At 36.6% G+C, this 13,631-nt stretch overlaps 1 protein-coding gene across 12 annotated transcripts in view; it reads right to left on the reverse strand.

Annotated features, from left to right (window-relative positions):
• The window catches only part of KIAA0825 (KIAA0825 ortholog), a 254,967-nt gene that overhangs the window by 234,417 nt on the left and 6,919 nt on the right, over positions 1–13,631 (reverse strand). For 3 of the 12 annotated variants that reach the window (XM_038169776.2, XM_038169774.2, XM_072031688.1), the window contains 2 exons: positions 9,457–9,536; positions 4,515–4,640 (listed from right to left, as the gene is read on the reverse strand). The exons of 6 other annotated variants lie outside the window; for them this stretch is intronic. The gene's annotated coding sequence lies outside the window, so the exon portion shown is untranslated. Of the gene's footprint in view, positions 1–1,052; positions 1,075–4,514; positions 4,641–9,456; positions 9,537–13,631 lie in introns of those variants that run through there. 3 more of the 12 variants (XM_038169775.2, XM_038169773.2, XM_072031687.1) reach the window with 2 other exon arrangements.

A 13,631-nucleotide genomic window follows, 5' to 3' on the forward strand; every position in this document is an offset into this window, starting at 1 on the left:
AGGAAAACAAGGAAACTCAGGATTTCTCTGTGTTTAAGGCCAAAGGGCTTCCCCTCTCTGGAAGTTAACAGTGACAATAAGCTCTACTCTCATTTGAATCAATAGTATTTCTTATTACAAGATATTCATTGTTATCTTACTTTAAAAGTATGCAAGTATGCTGTTTATTTTGACAGTACTTTTAAAGATTTATTTCTCAGATTTAACTTACACCACCCCTAGTTTCAGGCTTCTACTCATGATCCCTTCTGAATATTAAGGTTTGTCACTATGCTTATATTCTTATACTGGTTAACAGAACAGGTACCATAAAATATATGCCATTCTGTCTTGTATAACGTGTCAATAAGATGCAATTAGATAATCTGGATGCTATTTATACTGATTTACAAGCAGTTCCTTGAAATGCAGATGAATATAATTTAATGAGACAACACACGAATCACATTTTTCAAATAATTCATTTTTAGAGTTTCTCTATGTTTTAAATCTCAGGTCAAAGCAATCTGTAGGTCTCCGTCTTTTCTCAATGTCCTTATGACACAGATGGAAGTCCCTGCTACATAAATAAGTGGCAGATCATCCCTGGTATAAAAATAATTATGATGGTACAATGATATCTAGGAGAGAAAACCACAAAATGCTGATGTTCGTCACATCATTTTTGCTCAATTTCATTTACTTGACTCATGAAATGTGGAAATTTATTTTATTTTTGACAGCCTACCAACAAGTTTTAAAAGTACTGAAAATGCTTGTTTTATATAATGCCTTTACTTTCAAAAAAATTATCTGCTGTCATGGTTTAACCCGGACGGCAGCTAAACACCACGCAGCCGTTCGCTCACCCTGCCCCTCCCTCTCTGGGATGGGGGAGAGAAATGGAAAGTGAAGCCCATGAGTTGAGATAAAGACAGTTTAATAAGACAGGAAAATAATAATAACAATAATAACAATAATAACAATAACAATAATAATAATAATACAATGGTGATAATAGTACTACTAATAATAATGTGTACAAACAAGTGATGCACAATGCAATTGCTCACCACTCGCTGACCGATGCCCAACCTAACCCCGAGCAGTCCGGCCCCCTCCCCCCGGCTAGCCACCCCTATATATTGTTTAGCATGACGTCAGATGGTATGGAATACCCCTTTGGCTAGTTTGGGTCACCTGTCCTGGGTCTGTCCCCTCCCAGCTCTTACTACACCCCCAGCCTGCCCGTTGGCAGGACAGAGCAAAAGGCTGAGATGTCCTTGGCTTAGTATAAGCACTGCTCTGCAACAATTAAAGCATCGGGGTGTTATCAGCACTCTTCTCATCCTAAGCCAAAACACAGCATTCCACCAGCTACTAGGAAGAAAATTCTGTTCTAACTGAAACCAGGACATCTGCTTATGTTACTTTTTGTCCAATTCTATTTCAGCAAGTTTTTAACAGCTGTTATCACAAGGAGGCAAGAGTTGAACATGTGACTTCAGTCAAATATGATATGTCATATGAAATAGTAATAAAATATTAGTTTCTAGTGCTGGTGTTTCTGGAAACAAAAGCCAGCACAGACTATCAAACACTCCATCATGCAAAATGCTGACAGAAACCAAGAGTAGCCCTTAGAAATCAAGAAAAAGTGTTTCTAATCACTCTGTGTGCTAGATTCTGCTCAGCATGGCCACTGTAGAGACTCACCAAAGTCTTTGCTGACCTTTATTTCATAAATACTAGCACTACATTGTGATTTCCTTGTTTTAAAAAATAAGCAGACTCCTTTCCCCACAACTGAAAGTCCTGCACTAAAAATGGAAACTACAAGGAAAGGCATCTCAGCTGACAAATGAACTGCACACTCCAGTAGGAAATGAAACGTTAAATTATGCCAAAACATAAACACATGTATTAGACTTGAAGAAAAAATAACACATTGCATAAATTGTGAGGTGCATTTGTGTTGTTTGCATTAAGAATAAAACTCAGTACAGCTATTATAGACTAACATGAACAAGCAACAAGGAATCTCGTAGATGATCTTTACAGATCCCTTCCAACTCAAAACATTCTGATTCTATTAAGTAGAGGCTGAGGGAACTGGGGAACTGGGGAGAAGAGAAGGCTCCAGGGAGACATTATAGAGGCTTTCCAGTGCCTAAAGGGGGCTACGGGAAAGCTGGGGAGGGACTCTTTGTCAGGGGTTTTAGGGATAGGACAAGGGGTAAGAGCTTTAAACTGAGAAAGGGGAGATTTAGATTAGATATTAGGAAGAAATTCTCTGCTCTGAGGGTGGTAAGGCACTGGAACAGGCAGCCCAGAGGAGCTGTGGGTCCTCTATCCCTGAGGTGTTCAAGGCCAGGCTGGAGGGGGGCCTTATCCAACCTGGTCTGATGGGAGGTGTCCCCCCATGGGAGGGGTTGGAACTAGGTGCACTGTAAGGTCCCTTCCAACCCCAAACCATTCTGGGATTCTGTGATGAATCTGAAATTCACTCTGGAACCAAGCAAATTAATGCACTTTATGCCAGTGGCATCTGCTTTTGTCTACTATGCTCTCAATCTCTGAGCAAGCATCTCACCTCTTGTAGTTGAAGCACCGTTAATTACTGAAATGCTAAGTTTTGAGTTTGTTATTTCTTGCTCATGGGCCATCAAAATAATTCCACAGACAGACATTGGAAAATGTAGCTTGATCCAATTAACTGCCCCTCTGAGGAATACCAGAGAACAGGAGACAGAGATGGAGTCCAACAGAATCGTGACATATTCCAAACCATGAGCATTTGGCTGAGTAACATGCTAAAGCTGTACATTTAGGAAGGGCGGCTTTCCCCCCAGTTCTAACTAACTAGGAGTAGTACTTCTACAAAACCTGGAGCCTGAATTTTGATCTTCTAATTGGGTATTCTGTAATTTGTGTAAGCTATCAATGGTAGCTATGCTGTATCAGCTCTGTGGTATTGTAAACTGACAGTCAATTTAGGATAAACCTCTTAAGGACTGTTTTAATCTTGTGTGATAATGATTGATAACAATTAAGAACTACATGTATTGTTTATCAATGTCAAAATAGTGAAGCGTGAAACTTGCCTGATTCATTGGCCTTCTATACTACCTACACAGAAATCTCTAGTTCCCTAAATCATGAATATATGCACACAAATATTCAGCTGCAACTGTTATTCTCTAGTGAGCATAGTTCAATTCCTAGTTCAGCTACATACTTCACATATAGTACAGGAGTTAGGTTAATTATGTATTCCTATTCTTTAGATTTGATTAAAACAGGAACAGTCTTTTCCTCCTCTCCCTTTCCTTTGTCCTGTTTGGGTTTTGAGGTCTTCATCTGAAGGACTGTCTTTCACTATGCCTAGCATCAATCAGAAATGAGAGTGTATCTAAGGCGGGTAGTTGGTATGCCCATCAAAAAAGAAAACTATAACGCTAACCTAACTTTTTGATAGTTCAAGTACAGGCTTCTGCAACTGCAGAGCCACACATTTCATGTCTTATACAGGAGTAGCTCACTGCTGTGTCTTCTACCTCCCTCTAAGATTGCCCTATGCACATATTTTCAATCTTCCTCTATTTCAGGGTGGGTGTCAGGGTGGTTGTTTCTGACTCACATTCTCTCCTCTAGCCTACACCAGGGTTTTGCACCCTTCTCTCAGTTACAAGCTCTATGTGCTTCTTTATAGGAGCACCTCCTTTACCAGCATCCCCACTCAGTGTTCCACAGCACCCTCTGATCTCATGGCAGTCTTTATTCTGAAAGTCTGCAAACAAATCTCTGTAACCTCCTTTCCCTCAGTCACTCTGCTCTCTAACCCCTTTTGTTCTGGGAGATGAATCACTCTGAATGCTAATATGCTTCACTACACTGTGAAGATAGGTGAAGATGAGAGACGGGCCTTTCTATACTGGCATGGTTTAACTGTTCAAACATTGCATTTTTAGCCACGAAGCTGTTTGAAAGATATGAAGCTATGGTTGTGCTAAATAACAGCAAAGGCTTTTATGTGTCACCTGTTTTCCTTTCAGTTCTCTAATTTCCTATTAAATCGGTAAGACTCTACACTGAATACTGGCCCAAAACTGAATTTTTCACAAAGTTCTCACACTGGAAAACGGAAAGTAAACCACACAGAAATGAGAGCAACCTTGAAATTTGACTATCAGATGTTTTATTTTTGCACTGATTTGCCTGCTCAAAAATTGAAAGTTTACCTATACAACCTAGAGATAAAACAAAGGATTGAAATTAAATAATACATTGTATATTCACTAGACACTAAAAGATGCATACAGTGTGCAGCTAATGTATCTTCAGCAATTAAAAATTCAACTATATGAATATTGCAATAATTTAAGTTTTTAAATTATTTATCTCAAAGTGGCAGAAAAGATCGCTATTTAAAAATAACATGCATGATGCAAGTCATGAAAAATTGATATGAAACAGCAGTCTTTAAGACTTGAGCTTGCTTTATGCAAAACTACAAATGATAATAAAATTCCTACCAAAATTCCAGGGACCAGAAAATAAATCTTATGACGTGTTCTATCAATTCTTAGTCCTCAGTTTTCTCCCCTCTGAAGTATATCAGCAAACAGTATGAACTCAAAGGAAGGATAGTGTCTTGTTGCCTAAATCACAAAGGAAAAAATTAATTTCTCTCTGTTACCACCCCCTTTTTCTTTCCATTTGCCCCTCTAGTCTCTTTTTCTGCTACGTGCATCTGCCACCCCTCCCTGCCCCAAAATTCCCCAAAGAAAACAAGTGCTGAATGGCTTTGTGTTAAGTCAGAAAAATCATCTATAACTGCATTTAACTGTATTTGCTGCTTAACATATCCAAACAGTGAACCTAACATTTAGAATCTATCGTATCAACATAGTCATCATGATCCAAGCTGCAAATAATAGAGAGTGTCACTGTCAATTTTGCTTTCTCACACTTCCTTCCCTCCACTTCATCTGATTTTAATAATCCCTGTCAAACCACAAACAGTCCAAATTACCTTCTTGACATAGAAGCTTTCAAGGAAGAGACAGAATCTCAACTTTCATTTAGCGACTACAAAAGCAAGCTGTCCGACTGGACAAATATTATTTCCACTCTTGACAATCTCTACAGTAAAGCATGCTTTTTAATTTTCGCTGAAGCTGCCAAGGGTTTCATATAAGCTTCTTGTTTAGCGTAGATTGACTCACAGGATTAGCAAACCTACAACTGTAATTGTGTTTAAAGAAGCCAGCACTTTCAACTAAAAGAAAAAAAACGCTTGCAAAAAGTGACAATTGCATGTCATAAGCTAAAAATAAACTGCATTAAAAAATAATATAAATATATATACATAAAATATTTCAATTCAGTAGATCTCGTATGATCTCTTTCAAGATCATTTTACTTTTCTACCATTGACCAAATGGTTGCTGTTAGACTGTAATAGAAACCAGACTTTCGAGGAAGACAACTTTATATTCAACTACATCAGTGACATTCTAAGAAAGGTTAGCATTTGACAACCGGAAATATGTTCAAGGCAAATAAGCTTCTGCAAAAAGATGTGATCTGTAATCATTTTCCTCTCTGTTGGCTTGTCTTCAAAGTAGAGGTTGATAACATTACTCACTGCTTCACATAGATCAGTTTAAAAGTAATTGATTTTTCAGATGAGGCACAGTATTGTATAATTAGGATTGTACTTGAAGTTTATGTGGATTAATCAAAGCATAATACATTTTAATATATTTTCTTCACATATACACAGCAGTCTCCCTAATCATGTGGAAGTCTATTGCTTCTTTGTATTTTGACTCATTTAAAGTTGCTATCAGGTTTTGAAGTGTTACCAGCTATACTAAACAAAAAACAAAATAACCAAGATGCTTCCATCAGAAGTCTCATGTTAGATACTTGTTTTAATATCTCAAATTGCTTTTCTCATATGCAAGCCTAATTTAAGACTGACAAAAGCACTTTAAAACATTAGTTGGTAACTAATTGAAATATACCAAGGCAGCAAAAGACCATCTTTGACAAATTGTCTCAAGTTTCACAGCAAGGCAGTTATGCTTTCTACTAACACAGGAGAGTTTTAGCATTAGTAGTTTGAGCTGACAACTGGGTGTCTGTGATTATTCATGTTCATGTTAAGACATCTTCCTCCTTGCCTTCTTATTTTGTTTTCTTTCCCAGTGAAGAACAAGAGTTTTAAAAGCTTATTGAATTTTTCTCCTTTAGGACGGCTAGCAAAAGCACAATTTTGTTACTCAGCAGTAGGGCGATCTACCATGTTAGGTCTGCATCAGATTGGATTGGACCTGCATTATCTTTTATCACAGAAAATGTCACAAGATTGCTATCAAAGCACCTAAAAGGAGGAGAAAAAAAAAAAAAAAAGGGTCTTTTTAAATTAAGTGTTTAGTCTTGAATATGTCTTTACTTCTGGTTAACTGCCACTTTGAATTCGGACCAGAACTCATAACTGATTATTAGCTATCTTTCTGCACTGAAGTACAAAAGTATTTATCATTTAGGGTGTATGCACTATCACACACTGGCAGTAAGAGGTAGGAAAGACATCTGTAGAACAGTATGTTAACGTACAAATATTGACTGGTATATTGACCTAGTTAATTGTAATCAAAATTAGCGTACAAAAATAAACCTTACGCCTTACTGACTTGCAGTTCTATAATGAACAAGGAAGCCAGATTTTTATTTTTATTTTTAAAGAAAGGAAATTCTTATGTAATTTAGAAGCCATATAGAACTGATTTTTTTCTCAACTGCTTGATCAGAGGAAACCTTTATCTTCCCAGAGCCTCCTTCCTATCATCTCTTCTAACCAGTTCTGTCTCACTTGATAAATTAAAGTTATCAGCTGTTGCATCTTTATTTCTATAGAGAAAGTGCAAGTCACAGCTGTGATGCTACAAAAGCAACAAAAGTGCAGCAGAAAGTAGCATTTTTAAAGAACATTTATCCATAATGCCTTTGCATTGCCACTGGAGAAGAAATGAAAATAAATAAGTAGTTATAATGAAACGAGCTTCCTTCTCAAGGATTTTATAAATGATGCTCTTATAAGTGATGCCTGAAGTTCCTGATCATAGGGCAACTAAGAGTCTTCGATCTGGTAGCTCATGAAATAAATATCTTGTACTTTGTGGCGAAGTTCAACTGCCTCTATAGTGTTAGTCAGTATATGATAAGGTAATGTCATGTGAGTATGATTCCAGACGATTAACAGAGAACCCTAATAGGTTCTACCATCTCCTCTGTAAAGACATTGCATCAATAATTTCATTTACAAACCTGATGGAGACAATTATGTTGGGAATCATAACAAAATGCATTCACACAGTAGAAAATAAATCTTCCTTTGGAACCAGACTAGATCATATATTATTATACAAAAAGGAAAGACAACTGACTCCTTTGTGATGCAAAAAGGGGTTCCTCCTTCCTATCATCTTAAACAAATACTGTAAGGACATTGCACGAAATTCTCTAGTACAGAAAGCACTTAGCCTTTGGTTTCATGATTAAGAGGGCAAGTGTTCATAAATATCTTACAAGGGAACACCATGCACTGTGTTATTTCTTACATAATTACATGACTCAAATGAGTTGTGTATACAGTGGAGAAGTGGAACTACAGTGTAAACAATGTGCACTACTTACCTATCACATGAAATAAATCTTTTCCTTCAGAACAATAACAGACTAAAAACTAAAAAACTGTTGTTTGTTTGTTTGTTTTTTCTTAAAGGAGCATTATATTTAAAGTCTCTAGAGAGAAACAGAGGGGGAATACACAGACTAAATTAAAAATGAATAATATTTTTTCTAGGGTCACACTAACATTCCAGCAAATTTCTTCTTAACTTTTATAGGATTTTACTACTTTTGTAAATAAGTAAAAATTAAATAAACAACAAGCCATAGAAGGTTCAAGCTGAAAACACTCAAAGTATTATGGTTCTATCTATACGTTTTGTAATTTGACTGCCTAAAACTGAGTGTAGTGACAACTCTACCAGAATAGCCTTCCAAAGTATAAGTTGCAACCAAATCTACTTTTATACGAGTTCAACAGTGAACCTTGGAGAATCAACTCTATTCCATTAATTTGCAAGACAATATGTTTGTTCTGAGCCAGACAAGAACAGGTGGTCCCACTTGAAGATTTTCTTCACTCATGCAAAAAAAAAGTGTGGTGGATGTTACAAGGACAAACAAAGCATCTAGTGATAAAAGTATTTAATTTTATGAAATCTGAGTAACAAAGAAAGAGTTCAGGGATAGAAAAAGGAGAGAGCATTTATTGAAAGAACATTTTTTTCTTAGGCAAGCTGGTAATAAAAGACATTACAATATCCTGACTCATTCCAATTTTTGGAGCCGAACGCTATTCAGAAACTTTAAGTTTGTTCCAAACAGGAAAATCAAAAATCTCCTGTTTTTAAAATATGTGTCACAGAATGGCATTGAATGAATGATTTCATTTTTAATACCAAGGCAGACTAGAGTCACTTTTTTTCTTCCATTTTTTATCATACTCCAGGGATAAGTTGATAATATGAAAAGCCTGCTGTATTCCCCACCATCCCCTGTATCTGCATAACCTGACATAACTCACATGTTCCCAGTCAAATGGCATGGTAAGACTCAGAAACACTGTATAGCCTACTATTCGTATCACCAATAATCCAATTCTTCACCTGTACTACTAGACAATATAGCTCCCAAAATGACATCTTGGCATGATTACACATTCTTCTTTAAGTTAGAATTTTGCAATGACATGCATTAATGGCAATGCATTCAAAAAGAGCAAAGTTAAATAGTTTGACTTCACAGAGGAAAGAGATTCAGATAACTTGAGAGACAAGTCACCTTTCTTGACCCTTTCCACAGGGTCAAGAGAGGTTATTAGATTTTTCTGTACATTATGGAATAGACTGTGTTCTGCTCCAAACAAAATAAATATCTGGGACTGGTGCACCTAAGGAAATGCTAAAAAATAATAATTTCAAAAGCAATGGTCTCAACTTCTAAAATAGCCATATATTCCTAACTACAAAGAAAAAGATACTTTATTCAGATTTCTTCCAAAATCACACTACCATGCAGCTGAAATTCATACCTATATAATTCTTAAAGAACATCTAGTCATTTTTTATATTTGGCGTAAAGAGAGAAGATTTTATAAAATTGCTGATATGAACAAAGCTTGCCTAGAACTTTTAAAAATCTCTTAAATATAAAAGTAGCATCTCTTATGCTTTTTTTCAATCAATAAAAATTCATATATATTCTTGATTAGAACCCATAAGCACTTTCCTTTGAATAGGTCTCATCTCATTATACGGTTAAAGCTTTTTAAGCATTCATAGTTTATAGCAAGTCGATTTCAGAAGATATAAATGTACAATTTACATATACACATACCTTCAGTATGTTCTCTCTGTAACTGAAATCTTCTTTAAGAGACCATGCATAATGTTCAATTAACTGTTTTTTCAATGGTTCTGTGTAAAAAGAAAGTAATAAAATGATAAATAGGTAATATTTGAATAACCACTACTTTTACAAATAAAAATCCTAAGGGCCTAACTACTATGTAAAATTGCTCACTCAACAAGACCATATGCTTAATTCCAACTAATAAATAATAGTCTGAGATCAAAATGTTAAAAAAAGCTAACAACTTTGTAAACCTCCATTTCTATTGATATGTATTACACAAACCACATCAGTAGCATAGTACTATTTCATTTTGTTGTTCCAAAAGCAGAAAAGCAATAAAGAGAAGATCTGTGCCAAATGAGAAACTAGAAAGCCACAGAATGAAACAAAATAACACATGGCAGGTATTAGAAATGTTTAGATAAGGACCACATAGCTCAGTCATTGTTTCTGAACTTCACAGAAAGGCTTCATTGAGAATAATCTATCCTGTGGTCACTGACTCATAGAAAAATCAATTTAGATAACAAATACAAAAAAGATGGAAGTCTGAAGTGAATATTGTATTGTAAGAACTAAAGATTGACTGCTGCTTTTGCTAGTGTTTGTGAATACTAATGCAATGAATGAAATAAGGTAGCTAAAAGCTAGCTCAGCAAAAATACCTTATATTCCTTCTATATCAGCCCCTTACTATCTGCAAACCCCAGTTACCAGGCAGCTATGATGGGTAAAAAGCACAGGGGACTGCAGTGAGATGCTGCCCACTTGGCAGCCATGTGGACCTTATCAACAAAGCTACAATAAGTATCATAGTTGAACATGAAGTTGGTTCACAGACCCTGAGAAATCATCTCCACAGAGGAATAGAAAGGATCGTGTTTACATAGGCATGGCAGAATATAAAGTTCCATTTTGCTTAACAGCAACAAAATGGGAAAGCATATGTAGGAAATAAAAGGAAATATTCTGCTCACCTGCTTTTGTTTTACAATATTTCAAGCAATTAAACGAATCTATTTTCAAGGCTTTCAACACATCATTAAATTCTTACTTCAGTACTCTTTTTGTTTATTTGTTTGTTTCAAACTGTTTCTTTAGAAGGAAAGAGATTGGGATCTACGGACACTTGCAGGGGTTTTAGCACAGCACCCCAGCACTATAGTTCCTGTAACCACTTCCCAGGAGTTCTCTTAAAGAATCAGCAAAGAGGAAGGAAGTTCGAAAGAACTGCTCAAAAGTCTGACAATCAGCTAACCCCTATTCTTGGACCAATACTTTCACGTCTGTGTTTTAAATGAACAACAAAGCCAACAAAGCCTGTACTTTCTGCACTGCTTTTATTACTTTTCTGAAAGCAGAGGCTATGCAAAAAAATGTATCAAAAATGACAGCAAGGTTGTAACTCCAGCCCACAAAAGCCAAGAAATATAAAGTTAGTCTGACATTCAATCCTTAAATCATGCAATCGTGCTTCTTTTTTAAAAAGCAACAATGCAAGTTAATGACAAGTTGTCAGCCCTAACTTTGAATTGCCTGAAGTTTGTCATTTGGTGTTTGTGTCACAACCTTAATGTTATTTAAATGTAGTTTTTAGTATCTATTATTTAAAAAGGTCTACTTTACGACAGCAAAAAGCTTTGATGGAATAAACCTCAAAGTACACTGTAGTGCTGGTATGCCACTTCATTAGAAGTGGTGCATAAAACATATGCTGTTGACAAATCTAATTCATTAAAGGTGAGGTAGATGCACTTTAAAACAACTGGATGGCATCATTATCTACAGTTCTTTTTATAAATTATTCTTCTTTTCCCTTTTGACTGAACTTGTCAGTGTTCCCTTTTCAGACTGTGAATGTTTTTGCCTTAAAATTCAATACCTTCAACATGTTTGGACAAGTTAAATAAGTAGCGTATTTGGTAAAACTAAAATTGTAAGCAGAAACATTCACACTGATTATTTCACCTATATTAACTAATGAGAAATAAAATTAAGCGACAGTGTATAAAGAGATTCAGTGTTATCAAACATAAAATTTAAAAATGAGGAGAGGAGGAAATTACAAAGTAGAACAGAGTAATGTTCTGGCAGTCTTTTGCATTGCCATTCAGATGACTTGAATTTGATATTGAATTGAATCCTGCAAAAGAGAAGGAGATCAGGCACATCACAGCGCTGACAGCTAGCTGACACACTTAGTTCTAAAGGGGAGAATTATTAACCATATTACTCAGACTTTTAGGAAAAGACCAATACTGCTACAAGAACCAGAGGCTACAGAAGAGTTTCAGTAAATTTAAGCTCAGATTTGAAGAGTGGCCCATCAGAGTGGAGAAATCCTTGAAAAGCTTTCCAACAAACAAAACATGTTATCAGTCAAAAAATGATCAAACTCCACTTTAGAATATGTGCCTATGAAACATGGGCATTTTTCTCCTCATCCCAGAAAAAATCAAACTCTTCCAGCAATGTGAACTTCAGAACCCAAAACACAGTGCAGAAGCTTCAACAAACTGATGAAAGTAAAAAAGAATGCTTTTGAAGACTACCTAGACTATGGTTATGGTTAAATTCTACCAATCACATGTTTAGAAAGTACATTGTATACAGGGAAATTGGGGGGAGAAGGAGAAGGAGAAGGAGAAGGAGAAGGAGAAGGAGAAGGAGAAGGAGAAAGAAGGAGAAGGAGAAGGAGAAGGAGAAGGAGAAGGAGAAGGAGAAGGAGAAGGAGAAGGAGAAGGAGAAGGAGAAGGAGAAGGAGAAGGAGAAGGAGAAGGAGAAGGAGAAGGAGAAGGAGAAGGAGAAGGAGAAGGAGAAGGAGAAGGAGAAGGAGAAGGAGAAGGAGAAGGAGAAGGAGAAGGAGAAGGAGAAGGAGAAGGAGAAGGAGAAGGAGAAGAGAAGAGACCCATAATACCATCCTATATATTTTTACGTAGACATATGTACACATATGCATTTTTAACTAGATACGGTGTCTCAGATTAATTCCATATTGTCTCTTTCAAAGACAATTTCATTCCAATATAAGATGCACCCTGAACATTCAAGAGATGTACATTTTGCTTAGATAAATCTGCCATATGAATACATTAAATATGGAAACATTTCTAAATATAATTTACCTAGGCCTATTTTATACCTCCATGAATTGCAGCAAATCAGTTTCTGCAAGCAACTCCAAAAGTTTAAACTAGAAGATGACAGATTAATTCACCACATTTCAATCAGCATTTACCATTTATCTCAGAAGACTTGGATCATGTACGTCCAATATGCTACATCTGCACTTCTCCTAACCGGTCTCCCCATTATTCCTCATGCTGCTCCTCTTTAATTTTGTTTCCTCTCCTACCACACTGACTTTACCATCCCGTGAGAGGAACAGTCATATTTGGTGAAGTGTTCCCCCCACTGGAACATGGGAAGAGGTAGCTGCTGATGCACAAATGTACAGGGGTATCTCCACTCAGGGAGAGGCATCTCAAAGGCCCCGGTCCCCAGAATCTCTTAGTGAGCTGAATTCAAAATCGTTTCACTTACGACATTCTCATTACCCAAAAGATCCATATTCTATTGACTGTTGCTACTAGCAATTCTTCTTGTGAAGTCATTTCTCAGATCTGGCAGAAGGAGGCTTCTGTTTACCTCTTAACACCTTGGAATTAGGACTTTGGATATCTAAATCCCATTCTGATCTGGCAGTGTAACTGCCTGATAGATCTTTGAGGATGCTGCTGGGAATGGGGAGACAGGAAAGGAGGAGAAGCAGCAGCAGCAGGGGTACCATCCTTAAAGAGTTATGCTTATACAGAAGAGCTCATAATGCATTCCCAAAGGAAGCTTTCATGCCCTCCAACATTTCCTGAAAAGACAGTCTGTTTCCAGCCCATGATTTCAGCTCTGCTGGTACTTCAGCCCTTAATGATGATTTCTATGAGCAATCATCTTGCAAGGGATGTTGCTAACCTCAGTGTCCTTCTGTCAATACTGGCACTCCAGATGGGAGAAACCACTAACAGTGAAAATCTTACGCACTAATAAATGTCATTGCTTCACTGAGAAAGTGGAAGAAAAGAGGAGGAGATGTCATTGCTTCAAAGGAAGTCTTTTATTCTGTGCATAAGGGACTGTCAAAGCACTCCCTCTGCAAAAGG

The sequence above is a fragment of the Anas platyrhynchos genome, chromosome Z (genome assembly GCF_047663525.1).
Source record: "Anas platyrhynchos isolate ZD024472 breed Pekin duck chromosome Z, IASCAAS_PekinDuck_T2T, whole genome shotgun sequence".
Taxonomy (NCBI): Eukaryota; Metazoa; Chordata; class Aves; order Anseriformes; family Anatidae; genus Anas; species Anas platyrhynchos.